General features: G+C 36.9%; 1 protein-coding gene across 1 annotated transcript in view; it reads left to right on the top strand.

Moving 5' to 3' along the window:
• Positions 1 to 15,847, top strand: part of GPR158 (G protein-coupled receptor 158) — a 303,836-nt gene that overhangs the window by 126,545 nt on the left and 161,444 nt on the right. The window lies entirely within an intron of this gene.

Below are 15,847 nucleotides of genomic sequence, written 5' to 3'. Positions count from 1 at the left end.
AAGAGTTAGAGTCAATGGAGCGAATAAGTGAACGTCACTCAGTCATGTCTGACTCTTTGCAACCCCATGGACTATACAGTCTGTGGAATTCTCCAGGTCAGAATACTAGAGTGGATAGACTTTCCCTTCTCTAGGGGAATCTTCCCAACCCAGGGATAGAACCCAGGTCTCCCACATTGCAGGCGGATTCTTTACCAGCTGAGCCACAAGGGAAGCCCAGGAATACTGGAGTGGGTAGCCTATCCCTTCTCCAGCAGATCTTCTCGACCCAGGAATTGAACCAAGTTCTTCTGCATTGCAGGCAGATTCTTTACTAACTGAGCTATCATGGAAGCCAATAGCTAATATAATTTTATATATAATTTTAAGAAGCATATAATATTAAGAAATAAAAGACAAGTATGGCTTTGCTGATTGGTTGCTTCTGGCTTTCCAACTTTCAGAGCCTACCTGAATATCAAAACCTCAGATGATACATCCTTATAATCCTTCCCACCTTTAGACAAGTAAAAAATGTTTGTCCCAGGTTAATGGCACCGGTTCTAGAGATTGCTTTCATTTCTAAAAGAATAAAGCTGCCTAATGAGATGATTTCACAGTGTGTTACAAGCCACTGAATTTTGTTTATTGGTATCTGATGTATCTGACACATGTTTTAGATATCTAAGGAAACAGAATATGCATTGAATGGCTGTTTTGTATGTTACTTTCCTGATTTTTCCTGAAGTTTCTTAGTTTTGAACATGGCCGTTGTAATGATCTCAGATGGCCTCGTCCTGTGCAACTTGAAGCAGGGCTTCATCCAGCCAGAGATGAGGTTGGGTCCTGGCGGTGAGAGCAGCAAATCCTAGCCACTCGACCAGTGGTCAGTGACAAGGCCCTGGCCCTGCAGAAGACAATTCCCATGAAGATGAAAAGTAGTGAAACAAGTAAAGTATTTATTAGGAAGAAAAGGAATACCGTACTAGTGGATAGACACATGGGTAGGCTCCGAGAGAAAGACAGAGAGAAAGACTGAGTCACACCCTCAAGGCAATTTGAATTACTTTTATGGGTCAATTCTTCTAGTTTTCCTTTGGCCGATCATTTTGATTTGCCTGGATCAAAGTCCATATTTGGTGTAATATCTCAGAATTCTCCCATTTGTATACATGCATCTCTCAGCCAAGATGGATACTACCACAAAGACCTAGGGGTAGTCTGGCTTTAAGTTAGCATCACTCTCATTTGACTTCCAGGGAACTTTTCTGTACATATGTTTTAGGGGAGGTCTCCAGACTTCGAGAATGAGAAATACATGGTTTGGGCTAGGCCCAGCCTCCTCTGTTAATTGTCCTGCTATTCTTGTTTTGGAGGTCTGTCCATAGTAAATGAACCTCCTATCTCTTCACCCTGGAAGGGCCTATCTACCTCCTGCCTCAGATAAGAATGTAAGAGAATTCAATATATGCTCAAAGAAATAGATGAAAATATAAACCAGATGACATATACTGTGCTAGAAAGAAATCTGGGCTAGTCGTTTCTAAACTGATACTCTGCAGCTTCGTTCATATTTCTTCCTGTCCTGAGTATTACAATACTGCTGTGATAGTATCTATTACATCTTCAGTTAAACAGCCTTGTTAAACTTCTGCAAGAGCAGTTAATGACTACAACTATCTGCAACTTAGGGGAAATAGATTTCTACTGTTGATTACATCATTCTTCAGGAAAATCTATTTTTTTTAACTTAACAGTTAATTTTTGTAGTACTTAAATTTATTATTTAACACTTTTGTAGCGCTTGCTGTTTAAAAAGTCCTTTACCGTGATTAATTATTACCTGTTCCTCACTTGTCTAAGGTAGATTCCACCTAATTAGAGCTGTTGAATCTAGTATGAAACTGAAGCCAAGTTTTATGCTTTAAATCATTAAAGGTTTCCATTACTGATTTTTTAATAATAAAAGTTGGGCCCATAGCCTAAAAAATGAAGCAAAATTTAGAGCTTTGAATGTCTGCCTCCTTGGGCACATTTATGCTCGCTGTATCTTATTGTAAGATTGGAAGTGGATCTTCCCCTCACTACCAAATCACAGACTTTTCTTATGCAGGAAGGGTCCAAAGTATTACAGTGGTGGTTTACCAGTGTTGAGTCGATCTTTTCAGGTCTACGAGATAGATTTTAATTCAATAATGAAGTGGTCTCATTTGTGAAATCCTTGAATATCTTGCTTCAGTTACCATGGTGACTTAGGCTCTGTCTAGGAAACATGGTATATGTTTTCATGTAAATAGCTATTTTATTCCGGAGAAGGCAATGGCACCCCACTCCAGTACTCTTGCCTGGAAAATCCCATGGACGGAGGAGCCTGGTAGGCTGCAGTCCATGGGGTCGCTAAGAGTCAGACACGACTGAGTGACTTCACTTTCACTTTCATGCATTGGAGAAGGAAATGGCAACCCACTCCAGTGTTCTTGCCTGGAGAATCCCAGGGACAGGGGAGCCTGGTGAGCTGCCGTCTATGGGGTCACACAGAGTCGGACACGACTGAAGTGGCTTAGCAGCAGCAGCTGTTTTATTCATCTTGCTATTCCCATCTTAAATATATAGAGAATACTTAATTATTTTATTAAAAAGTGATAATCATGATCAGCTTTGCTTCCTATTCCTAAACCTAATCAGAAATGTTCTTATCTATGAAAAAAATGATTTAACTAGCATTTGTGGGTGATCATTTATTTAATAGGTTCACAGAACTTCTTTACTGTTACCAAATGTAATTCTTACCTGTTACCACTGAAACCCCAATACTAGTTTTGTGTTAACATATTGTTAGAAATCACCAATACATTTTCTTCTTGAAATTTAGCATTATTTATAGCAACTTGTAATAAAAAATGATGAATTATACATTTTTTTCTGGGATAAGACTCAGGAAATCCTTATTTTTCAGATATTAAATTTTCCTCATTTTCCAATAAGAAATCAAAATGTTGACTACAGTTAAATTGAATTACTTGAATGTATTAGGGAAATAACCAATCCATACTTGTAAAATATTTTGGTCATGAATTATTTTCTACAATTTGCAAATCAGATTGAGGCTATACCAATGTTCTATGGACGTTTGGAACGTTTCCAACGTTTGGAATGTTCTATACCAACGTTCCAAACCATTTATCTAGTTTCTGTTTGGCTTTTTTTTTTAGAGAGTCTTTGGTAAATGCTTACCCTCCAAAGTGTATTTCTAAGGGACAGAGAACTGACTGCATATTTGTATCTGACCATCTTTTACTATTAGCTTTTTAAAAATTTGAGCCAAAATATGGTTTTAATCAAGAGAAATAACCCCTTTGTGGTGAGTTGAAGGATTTGGGGACAGATCAAAGAAGAAAACATGATGTGATGTGGCAGGAACACAGAATGACTTTTTAGGGTGAATCTTGAACAGTTACCTGAGAGGGGAAGTTCCATGTGGCAGACATCTCAGAGTCAGTGGGACAGAGTCCTCTTTTTAAAAGGGAAAGAAGTCAAAAGAACTCCTGGGAGAGCAGGGAATTGGAGAGAGGCCTTATGTGTCCAGGTAAGGTGTAACTTCATTCTTTTGCATGTCAGCATCCAGTTATCACCAAGCTATTTATTTTTTCCACCATTAAATTATATTGACAGACTAATAAAAAATCAAAAAAAGAAAAAAAAAGAAAGTGAAGTCGCTCAGTTGTGTCAGACTCTTTGCGATCCCATGGACTGTAGCCCACCAGGCTCCTCCGTCCATGGAATTTTCCAGGCCAGAATACTGGAGTGGGTTGCCATTTCCTTCTCCAGGGGATCTTCCTGACCCAGGGATCAAACCCCAGTCTCCCACGTTGCGGGCAGATGCTTTACCTTCTGAGCTGCCGGGGAAGCTCATATTAAAAAAAAGAAATCAGTTGACTGCAAATGTAATGCTTTATTTTTTGACTCTTCAGTGCTATTCCATTGTTCTATTTGTCTACATCTTGTACCGCAAGAAAGTACCATACTATTCTTGATTACTTTAGCTTTGTAGTAAGTTTGAAATCAGGTAGTGTGAGTCTTCCAGCTTTGTTCTTTTCCAAAATTGTTTTGGCTATTCTGAGTCCCTTTCATTTCCCTGTGAATTTGGGGATTAGCTTGTCTAGTTTCTTCTCTTTTCTTTGTCTTGGTCTGTCTAGCTAATGATTTGTCAACTTTGTTGATCTTCCAAAAGAACGAACTTTTTAGTTTTAATTTTTAAAAATTAAAATAAAATTGTTTTATGTATTTTTCAGTCTGATATTTATTTCATCCGTTTCATTTGTTTTTCATAGGATTTCTTCTTTTCTAGTTTCTTAAGTTAGAAGTCTAGGTTAACTTAAAATCTTCATTTTTAACATGGGCATTTACAACTATAAATGTTCCTTTATTACACTGCTCTAGATATATCCATTTATTTTGGTGTGCTGTATTTTCACTTTTATTCATCTAAAAGTGTCTATCTGTTATACTTTATTTGACTCATTAGTGAACTGCGTTATTTCCACATATTTGTGAATTTCCAAATTACCTTGTATTATTGATTTTTAAATTTCATTCCATTTTGGTCAAAGAACATGTTTTGTATAATATAAGTCCTCTTAAATTTACTGAGACTTGTTTTTGGTCCAGCATATGGTTATGCTGGACATTGTTCCATGTGTACTTGAAAAGAGTGTATATTCTGCTATTGTTGGGTTGAGTGTTTCCTGATAGATGTCCATTAAAACTGGTTGATTTATAATGTTCAAGTCCTTTACTTTCCTATTGATTTTCTACCTAGTATTCTTTACTGAAGGTAGGGTACTGAAGTGTCCTATTCTTGTTGAAACTTCTATTTCTTCCTTCAGTTTTGTCAGTTTTTTGTTTCATGTGTTTTAGGGATCTGTTTTTAGATGCATGCTGCTGCTACTGCTAGTCACTCAGTTGAGTCCGACTGCTTGTGACCCCATGGACTGTAGCCTGCCAGGCTCCTCTGTCCATGGGGATTCTCCAGGCAGGAATACTGGAGTGGGTTGCCATGCCCTCCTCTGGTCAGGATCGAACCTGTATCTCTTACATCTCTTGCATTGACAGGCAGGTTTTTTTGTTTTACCCCTAGCACCACCTGGGAAGCCCTTTTAGGTACATACATATTGACAATTGTTATGTCTTCTTAATGAATTGACCTGTTTATCCTTAAAGATTGTCCTTCTTTGTCTCTAGTATCAACTTTTATTTTAAATTGTATGGTATCTGATATTAATACAGCCATACCAGTTCTCTTTTCTTGCTGATTTCATGGTATACTTTTTTTCTGTCCTTTTGCTTTCAGTCTATTTGTGTTTGAATATGAAGTGTGCCTCTGGTATACCACAGATAGTGAGTCATGGGTTTTTTGTAGGGAGAGGACCATTCCTGTTTAGAGCTCTTCAATTTGGCTATAGTCTCTTTAAACTGAGGTTCTAAATGTTGAAATCAATAATCTATCTGTGAATGGTTGTTTATTCTAGATTACTTTATTGCCATTAATGCAAAGACTGTTTTAGTGTTTTGGGGGCAGTCATGTCATAATTTGGCAATTTATGTGGCTGATTTTTGTGAATTCAGTTACAGTACCCTGTATTTTTTATTAAATTTTATTTTGTTCCAGTTAACCTATTGTCCTTTCAGTTTCTGCTTTTATCAGCTTATATGTTCAATGTCATACCAGTGACAGTGATTGGGATAAGTGCTAACATTTAGTGAGTATGACTGGGCATCCTCTTTATCTGATATAAACTCCACTCTTGTCACTTGTTAGATGTGTGACCTGAGAGAGGTTGCTTAGTCTCTTCATCTATAAAATTGGGATGCTGATAATCATTCATATCTAGCTCACTGAGTTGCTATGAGGATGAAATGTATTAAAGTGTTTTAAAAACATCGACTGCTGCTGCTGAGTCGCTTCAGTTGTGTCCAACTCTGTGCGCTCCTATAGACAGCAGCCCACCAGGCTCCGCCGACCCAGGATTCTCCCAGCAAGAGTACTGGAGTAGGTTGCCATTTCCTTCTCCAATGCATGAAAGTGAAAAGTGAAAGTGAAGTCACTCAGTTGTGTCCCACTCTTCGACACCCCATGGACCGCAGCCTACCAGGCTCCTCCATCCATGGGATTTTCCAAGCAAGAGTACTGGAGTGGGTTGCCATTGCCCTCTCCAAAAACATTTATTTTACAAGTGCTTGTATAGTATTTACTCCATCTAGCATATAGTAAATACTATACAAGCACTTGTAAAATAAAATTATCAACTCTACAACATAAGAAGTATTGTTACTCTCGTAGGTAAGGAAGATAGGATTTCATGAGACTGAATAATTTGCCATCTTCCATTGCAAGTTTCCATTGCTATTAAGCGGTTAATCTGGAACTTGAACTAGAGTGTGTCACACTCCAAAGTCCATGTTCTTGACCACTTACTCTTAAATATCATCCTCTCAATGCTTCAGTGAAGCTATCATTAAACACGTTAAGGAGCGTCAAGAGCAGATGCCTGGGAATTCACGGCCACAAATTTCCCTCTATTAATCAGAGCCCTTTTATGATTATTCAGTAATGTTTTCAAATCTTTTATCCATTTCTCCATGAGAATAAGAAACTTTAAGAAAAAGTCATGAGAAATGCTTTGATGAAGTCTGTGTATATGCCTTGTATGTACATGTATTTTATTGGCATTGCAGACACCCTCAAAAAGGAAATGAGTGTATTAAAAAATTTTTAAGCTTAGTGCAAATGCTTATTCAGTTCAGTTCAGTCGCTTTCTTGAATATGTTTCTTTTCTGAATTTTTATGTATGTTTTATTGGAAAAATTTTTCTTCTGTTTTAAAAAATCTGTTTTCCTAAAATCTAGGATGCATGTCAGTTTTAGATGACATTCCTAGTCATAGGTATCAGGAATGCTAAAATTACGTAGCTACTTTATATTTTCATCCCAATTTTTTGTTGGTCAGATTAGAATCTCAGGTAAGGCAAAGCATACTAAAGTTCTATGACTAGAAAGAGCGTGTGCAAGTTTTTTAATGTTATGGCATAGAGATTATTTAGAGGGGGTTGTTTTGATGATAAAGTTTATAACCAGTATTTTTACTGTTTATTTAAAAATGTATATTCCTAAAATACTTGGAAACATTTTTGATGTTAAATATTTACTTAAAATGTGTCCAGTTTTTAAAAAACTTTTTTGTGGTTCAGTGATGAGCTAAGGACATTTGTGCATCTTGAATTTTTTTCTAGAATTAGATATATTGTTATATTTTGCATGTTTTTTCAGCTGAGAATGATAGCAATTATACCAATTAAAATGATTTTCTTTGTGAATGATAAATAATATTTTATTTTTCTCCATAATAAAAGAAAAGCTCAGTGCCATTTGAGAATATAACATTTAGTTTTGATTTAGCATTTAATAGGCGGTATAGTTCCTGGCTTTTGGTTTAGCCCTGTGCCCTTTATTCTTTAGCTGATTTGCTAATTACTATTGAAAAACCCTCTAAAATTTCACTGGGGAAATGCAGATGTACATTCAGATTCTAAATACTTGAGAGGCAGCCAAGAACTGAGTGCATGCAAACACATTCAGAGTTTTACATAATTTTTTATATAATTACTTTTAATTTCCAGAAACTTCCTCCTTCAATATCAGTACATAGATCCCTTCTCGATCAGCAAAAATGGAATGGATAAAATGTTATGATTCTTTCAAATAAATCAGAATAATGAAATACAGAATTTATATGATAGGTGAATGAGAAGGGGACATAAAAGATGGAGGGGAAAATGGGATAATATTTACTGTACAATTTTTATTGAAATGAAAAACATTGCATAGAGGTACAGAATCATAAGTATACAGCACAACAAATCATCGCAAAGGGAACACACCCGTATAAGTACCTGTATAAGTACAACTCAGGTCAAGAGAACAAGAATCACCAGACTCTGGAATGTCTTCACATGCCTCAACGCATCACCTTCTCCCAACTGTTCTCCTAAACTAACAGATACCCTGATTTCTAACACTTCATATGTCACTTTCTTGTTGTAAACATTATAAAGTAGAGTGATGCAGTGCACATGACTTATTTTTTCACTATTGTTTGAGAGATTGAGAAATTCATCCATGTTGTTGTACATATGGTGGTTCAGTCACTAAGTTGTGTCCCTCTCTTTTGACCCCGGGGACTGTAGCCTGCCAAGCTCCTCTGTCCATGGGATTCTCCAGGCAAGAATACTGGAGTGGGTTGCCATTTCCTTCTCCAGTTGTTATATAGAGCATTGGTTTATTTTCTTTGTTGTACAGTATTCTGTTGTATGAGCTTCCCTGGTGGCTCAGATGGTAATGAATTCACCTGCAATGTGGGGTCCTGGGTTCTATCCCCGGTTTGGGAAGATCCCCTGGAGAACAGAATGGCTACCCATGCCAGTAGAATTGCCTGGAGAATAATATTAGATAAATACAATTTATTTCTCCATTCCACTTTAGATAAACATTTGGCTTCTTAACAGTTTGGGATTAGTGCAAACAGTTCAGCTGTTTTTGCGTGTCTATTAGAGCATGTTTGCGTATTTTTCAATTGAGTATACACCTAGGATTGAAATATCTAGGTAACAGGATATATTTATTATGTTCAAATTTAGTAGGTAGTGCCAAGTTCATTTACAAAGAGATTGTATTAATCTGTGCGTCTGTCAGCACTATATGAGGATTCTACTTATTCCATATCCTCACTAACACTAAAATTGTCAGTTGTTAAAATTTTAGCCATCTTGATAGGTATGTATTCGTTATCTTAAATTTGCTTTTCTCTGATAACTAATAAAGTTGGAAACTTTTCTTATATTTATTAACTGCTCTGACATTCTTTTCATACCTTTGCTCAGTTTTAAATTGGAATGCTTATCGTTTTATTATTGAGGTATAAAAGTTTTTTATATTTGGTATTTGAACTCTTTTATTATTTCTATTAATAATTGTCTGAACATTCTTTGGCATTGCCTTTCTTTCATATTGAAATGAAAACTGACCTTTTCCAGTCCTATGGCCATTGCTGAGTTCCCCAAATTTGCTGGCATACTGAGGACAGCACTTTAACCACATCATCTTTTAAGATTTGAAATAGCTCAGCTGGAATTCCATCATCTCCACTAACTTTGTTCGTAGGATGCTTCCTAAGGCCCACTTGACTTCACTCTGCAGGATGTCCAGCTCTAGGTCACACCATCATGGTTACCCCAATCATTAAGACCTTTTTTGTACAATTCTGCTGTGTATTCTTGTCACCTCTTCTTAATCTCTTCTGCTTCTGTTAGGTCCATACTGTTTCTGTCCTTTATTGTGCTCACCTTTGCATGAAATGTTCCCTTGGTATCTCTAATTTTCTTGAAGAGATCTCTAGTCTTTCCCATTCTATGGTTTTCCTCTGTTTCTTTGCATTGTTCACTTAAGAAGGCTTTCTTACCTCTCCTTCTTATTCTTTGGAACTCTGCATTCAGATGGGTATATCTTTCATTTTATCCTTTGCCTTTTTCTTCCCTTCTTTCCTCAGCTATTTGTAAGTTCTCCTCAGACAACCATGTTGCCTTGCTGCATTTCTTTTTCTTGGGGTTGGTTTTGATCACCACCTTCTGTACAATGTTACGAACCTCTGTCCCTAGCTCTGTCCATAGCACCATAGAGCAACTTCGAGTTTGCTTTTCTGCTTGTGGATTGTATCTTCTCTGTGAACTAGACCATGATTTTGTCCCTCTTTGTTGTTGTAGCAAAGTGCATACAATGGGGCTCAGTAAGCAAGAGGTAAATAAAGTCAACAATGAGAAGAAAGTTACCACTGCTTATGATCTGTGACCACAGGAAACACAGAGAGTCAAAAGTAGTAGTGAGTTTGTGGTTTAGTGAAGCTTGTATTTATCAAGCCTTTGGGTCTTTTTTTTCTGTAAAAAGATCTAAAAAAAAAACTGGCTTGCTTACTCAGTGAGATAAAATCCTAACATTTTTCTGAGTCACTTTCAACCCCCACAACCCCCACTAAAGCATCTTGCCATGTGTCAGTGTGAAGTCTGTAGACTTTTAAGGTGTCTGCTCCAGACGCTGCATTGGAAACCTTTAGCCCCCGTGTAGTGGGAGTGGGCTCCACTGACTATAACAAGAATGTTTCAAAAATTAATAATAGAAAATAGTTTCTTTTAAAATTTTAACTGTATCGTAAAAGAAAACATCCCTCCACCACTCACCCCAACCCCCTCCTCTAGTCCATCAAGCTTTTTAAACTAGGTTCTCTGGCAGCTAATGAATAATAGAGACAAAATGTAGTTCTTTTCCTCCCTGGTGGAATACTGCATTATTTGTTATTCATGAGTTCCTGATTTCCTGGAAGATTGTTTGATGAAATAGGTGGGTGATGTACTCTGTCATTGCCTGGAGGCCTTTTAGATTTCCCGTTTGAGTATTTTCCTTTTGTTTTAATAAACTGCTGATAGTTGTAGAGATGAATCACTGGATGTTAGGATAATTAGTGTGTTTTAGTACCAAGTCCCCTCAATCCCAGTTGCAAATGACCAGATTCAACATTTTACAGTATTTCTTCACAAGTTTCATAGAAGGAGTGAAATACAAATAAATGTTGCTGGCTTTTTGAAATAATCTAGAAAACCCAGGTGGCGCTAGTGGTAAAGAACCCACCTGCCAATGAAAGAGATTTAAGAGATTCAGGTTCCATCCCTGGGTTGGGAAGATCCCCTGGAGGAGGGCATGGCAACCCACTCCGGTATTCTTGCCTGGAGAATCCCCACGGACAGAGGAGCCTGGGGGACAACAGTCCACAGGGTCACACAGAGTCGGACACGACTGAAGCAACTTAGCACACATACATAGAAAACCCAGTTACTATATCGCCTTGCCAGGGTCAAGCCTTTCATCTTTCTTTATGCTTCTCTGGTCTTGCCCTCTACTTTTTCAGTAAGGCTCAGGTGGAGCTAGTGGTAAAGAATCTGCCTGCCAGTCCAAGAGACATAGGTTTGATCCCTGGGTTGGAAAGAGCCACTGAAGTAGGAAATGCAGCCCACTCCAGTATTCTTGCCTAGAAAAGCCTATGCCCATGGAGCATGGAAGGCTACAATCCATCGGGCTGCAGAGAGCTGGACATGGCTGAGTACAGTAAATTCGTTATAGCAGGAACCCTTTTGGGAATTAGACGTCTTCTGTCAAAGCAGAGTAGAACCATGTTTTTATCACTAAAGAGAAAGAAGTGACAATCTGGACTTTTGTAAACTCCCTGGCTTCCATTGCTTGGCTTGCTGGGTTTAGTTTGGGACAAAGCACCTGTGAACTGATCTGATGATTCTCTTTAGACCCAGACCTATTTTCAGGAATTTGAGTAGAGAAGAGTTACGCTACTTATATGCCCTGAGATGAAGATTTGTTTTCTAAGATCTGAGCTTTGGGGACTCTGCTTTGGGAAGGGAAAGGCGTATTTTTTTTTTTTTTTGGTAACAGGTGTAGGAATTAACCAAATTTCTTAAGATACATTTAGTATAAGCATTTAAAAATTAATAATTTTCACAGACTTGAAACTTAATGATTCAGCAAACTGATCCATTTTGAATGTTGCTTGAAACCAAGAAGAATGGAAAAATAAAGTTATTGAAGTGAATTCCAAAGTGTTTGGACACTAGCATCCATTCCTGTTCATGGGAGAGTAGTTATTATTTTCTTTGGAGCCAAGCTTCTGGGGTTGAATCCTGGCTGTGCCGGTTAAAGCTTTGGGCATTACCTTAGCAGTCATTGCCTTAATTTTCTCATTGTTAAAATGGAGATAATGATGTAGGGTTAAATGTGTTAATACTTATACATTGCTTAGAACAGGACCTGGAGTAAATATAAAGTATTTACTATTATTTACTCTCACTTTGTTATGTGTTATCTCCTGTACTCTTGGCTTTCTGTGTTTGATCTAGTTTCCAGGTATACAGGCAATTAAAACATAATATAGGAGGGAAAAGACACTTCTAGAAGTATCTCTGTATTTTACAATTAAAATATGATAACAAAATTAAGAAGGAAAAAGAAAATATAAAAACTAAGCAAAAGAACTCAAATAGTACAGCAATCTGGGCTATTTAGTATATGAGAAAATAGCCATAAACCTTTAATAGCTCCAGAGGGCATTAGTGTATTTCAGCATAGTTCAGTACCTATTGTTCAAAGTTATGATTCTGACTCATGAAGGAAATGTTAAATTCTGTTCATGATGTTCAGTTCAGAGAAGCCAGAAAGTGTTTCACATTTTAGGAAGGTTCTAAAACAAAACAAATTAAAAGGTATTTAAAGATTTCTAGAGGATTTTGAATTATATAAATTTTATTGTATTTGCATTTTTTGCCTCCTTCTTTCAGTCCAAATTAATCTTCAGAATGATATGTAAATGGGATCCTTAGGCACAAGCATTGTTTCCATTAAATGCCAAACAGTACTTCCCCTGTATACATCTAATTTTAGCCTTCATTTTAGCCATTTCCCTGCTCGTTGGTACCTCCATACAAAATCTTCATGACTGTCAAGCTGGCCAGGTTTTGCTCTGCAATTATGTTTAACCAGGTGTTTAGGTGAATTATATTGTTTGTTTGGTCGCTAAGTTGTGTCCACCTCTTTTGAAACACTGTGGACTGAGGCCTGCAAGGCTCTGGAGTGGGTTTCCATTTCTTTCTCCATAGATGGATTATATGTCATGGCAATTATGGGTTGTAGTATGCCCTGCAGTCTTTACATACTTGTTGTTGAGGGAGAAAAGACTGTTTTGCTCTAAACGCCTAAAAAACATTTTTTTTAATTGTGGTAAAAATACATAGGGGCTTCCCTGGTATCTCAGCTGGTAAAGAATCTGCCTGCAGTGCAGGAGACCCCAGTTCGATTCCTGAATCTGGCAGATCTCCTAGAGAAGGGATAGACTACCCACTCCAGTATTCCTGGGCTTCCCTGGAGGCTCAGATGGTAAAGAAGCCACCTGCAATGCCCATTCAATAGCTTCTTATTTTTCTCTTCCTTTAGTCCCTGGAAACCACCGTTCCACTTTATTTTTCTGTTAATTTAATTACTTTAGGTACCACATAGAAGCATATAGTATTTGTGTTTTCTGTGACTGGAATAAAGTACTCAAGTTTCATTCATGTTGTAGCACGTGACAGGATTTTCTTTATTTTAAAGACTAAATAATAATTCCGTTGCCTGTATACCCACATTTTATTTACTTATCCATTAATGAACATTTGAGTTGCTTCCACCTCTTGACAGCAGTGAATAATGCTCCAGTGAATATAGGTGTTTGAATATCTTTTCAAGACTCTGCTTTCAGTCTTTTAGATATATACCAAGAAGTGGGATTATTGAGTCATATGGCAATTTGTTGTTTTTTTTCTTTTTTGGTTATTGAGTTTTCTATATCAACCCCTCATTGGATAAATGATTTATAGATATCATCTCCCATTTAGTAGGTTGCATTTTAATTTTGATGAGTTTCCTTTTCTGTACAGAAACCTTTTAATTTGATGTAGATTCATTTGTTTATTTTTACTTTTTTTTCCCTTGCTTTTGGAGTCAGATCCACAAAAATGTTATAGATGTCCAGGAGATTGCCACATATGTTTTGTTTTATGAGTTTCTGATTTCAGATATTACATTCAATTCTTTAAACCATTTGAATTAATTTTTGTAAAAGTGGTGTAGGATAGTGGTCTAGTTTCATTCTTTTGTGTGGTAGCAGTCTAGCTTTCCTGATACCATTTACTCATTGTATCTTCTGATTTCTTTGTCATAAATTAGTTGACCAAAATATGTGTGGGTTTATGTCTGTGCTTTCTATTTTGTTTCATTGATTTTTGTGTCTGTTTTTATGTCAATACCATACTATTTTGATTACTATAGTTTTGTGGTATAGTATCATGTTATCTGCAGGTAGTTTTATAATTTCCCTTACAATTTTGATGCATCTTATTTATTTTTCTCAGCTAATTGCTGTGGCTGGAAATTCTAATACTATGTTGATTAAAGTGGGGAGAGTGGATATCCTGCCTTGTTCATGATCTGAAAGGAAATTTTTCCTATTCACCATTGAGTGTGATATTAGCTGTGTATTTGTTGTTTGTCATATGTGACCTTTATTATGTTGAGATATATTCCTTCTACACCTATTTTGTTGAGTCTTTTTTTATCATAAGTGGATGTTGAATTTTGTCAAATGCATTTTCTGCATTTATTGAGATGATCATATGATTTTATTTTTTTTGTTAATGTGAATCATGCTGATTGATTTGCAGATGTTGAATCACTCTTGCATTTGTGGAATCAGTTCCACTGATCATGATGTGTGATCCTTTTAATGTATTATTGAATTTAGTTTGCTAATATTTTTTTTGAGAATTTTTGGATATGTATTCATGAGATATTGGCCTATATTTTCTTTTGTTGTATTATCCCTGTCTGGTTTTGGTATCAGTGTAATTCTGGCTTCATAAAAAGAGTTTTGGAGTGTTCCTTTCTCTCCAGTTTTTTGCATAGATTATTAGATCTTCTTTAAAACTTTGGTAGAATTCACCAGTGAAGCTGTCTTGTCCTATACTTTTGCTTGTGGGGAGGTTTTTGATTATTGATTAAGTGTCCTTGCTGGTAGTAAGTGTGTGCCACCATCTTAGACCCCCTTTCCACTGGATATCATTTCCTTTTTGTTTTTTTTTTGTCTTTTTCTATTTCTTTCAGCAGTATTTTTCAGTTTATAGATTTTTTACCTCTTTGGTTATTTAAAGTGCATTTAAAGTACACTAAATATATTCAGTTATTTTGTTGTTTTTCAGTTGCTCAATTGTTCCCTATTCTTTGCTACCCCATAGACTGTAGCATGCCAGGCTTCTCTGTCTTTTACCAACTCCTGGAGTTTGCTCAAACTCAGGTCCACTGAGTTGGTGATGCCATTCCATCATCTTGTCCTCTGTTGCCCGCTTCTCCTCCTGCCCTCAATCTTTCCCAGCATCAGGGTCTTTTCCAATGAGTCGGCTCTTCGCATCAGGTGGCCAAAGTATTGGAGCTTCAGCTTCAGCATCAGTCCTTTCAATGAATATTCAAGGTTGATTTCCTTTAGGATTGACGGGTTTGACCTCCTTGCAGTCCAAGGGACTCTCAAAAGTCTTCTCCGAAACCACAGTTCAAAAGCATCAATTTTTCAGCACTCAGCCTTCTTTATGGTCCAACTCTCACATCTATACATGAATACTGGAAAAGCCATAGCTTTGACTATACAGACCTTTGTTGGCAAAGAATATATATATGCACCACTATATTCTTGGTATCTAAGGCTTTGTTTACCTGGATATATCTTGGTTGGATGAATGTTTAATAAATGTAACTCACAAATTCCATGTTAGTTACACACTTAGTTTCACAATCTACTTAGCTAAATAATGATACCTCACCAAATTGGTTTTCTTGGTGTCCTTTGCTTTTTCCTTTCTGCCTAACATTGTAACCTTAGAATGTCCTGAGTCTCATTTCTTTGAATCCACTTCCTTCACTGCCCATAGGACCTCATGGCTTTGTCTATCATCTTTATGCAAATGATCATAAATTATACAGCCCAGACATCTCTCTTAAACTCCATACTACTTCATCAGACTGCTTATTTGATACGGAGAATTAAATTTCAAGTAGACATTTCACACTTGACATTTGCAAAAGTGAGCTTTGTGCTCTCTTCTCCATATTGATTCTACCTGTAGCCTTTCCTAGCTCCTTGATGACAGCCCCATTCTTCAGGTTGCTCAAGACCCAA

The sequence above is a fragment of the Oryx dammah genome, unplaced genomic scaffold (assembly GCF_014754425.2).
Source record: "Oryx dammah isolate SB20612 unplaced genomic scaffold, SCBI_Odam_1.1 HiC_scaffold_10, whole genome shotgun sequence".
Taxonomy (NCBI): Eukaryota; Metazoa; Chordata; class Mammalia; order Artiodactyla; family Bovidae; genus Oryx; species Oryx dammah.
The sequence above is the reverse complement of the archived record's forward strand: the minus strand, read 5'-3'. Positions and strand labels throughout refer to the sequence as shown.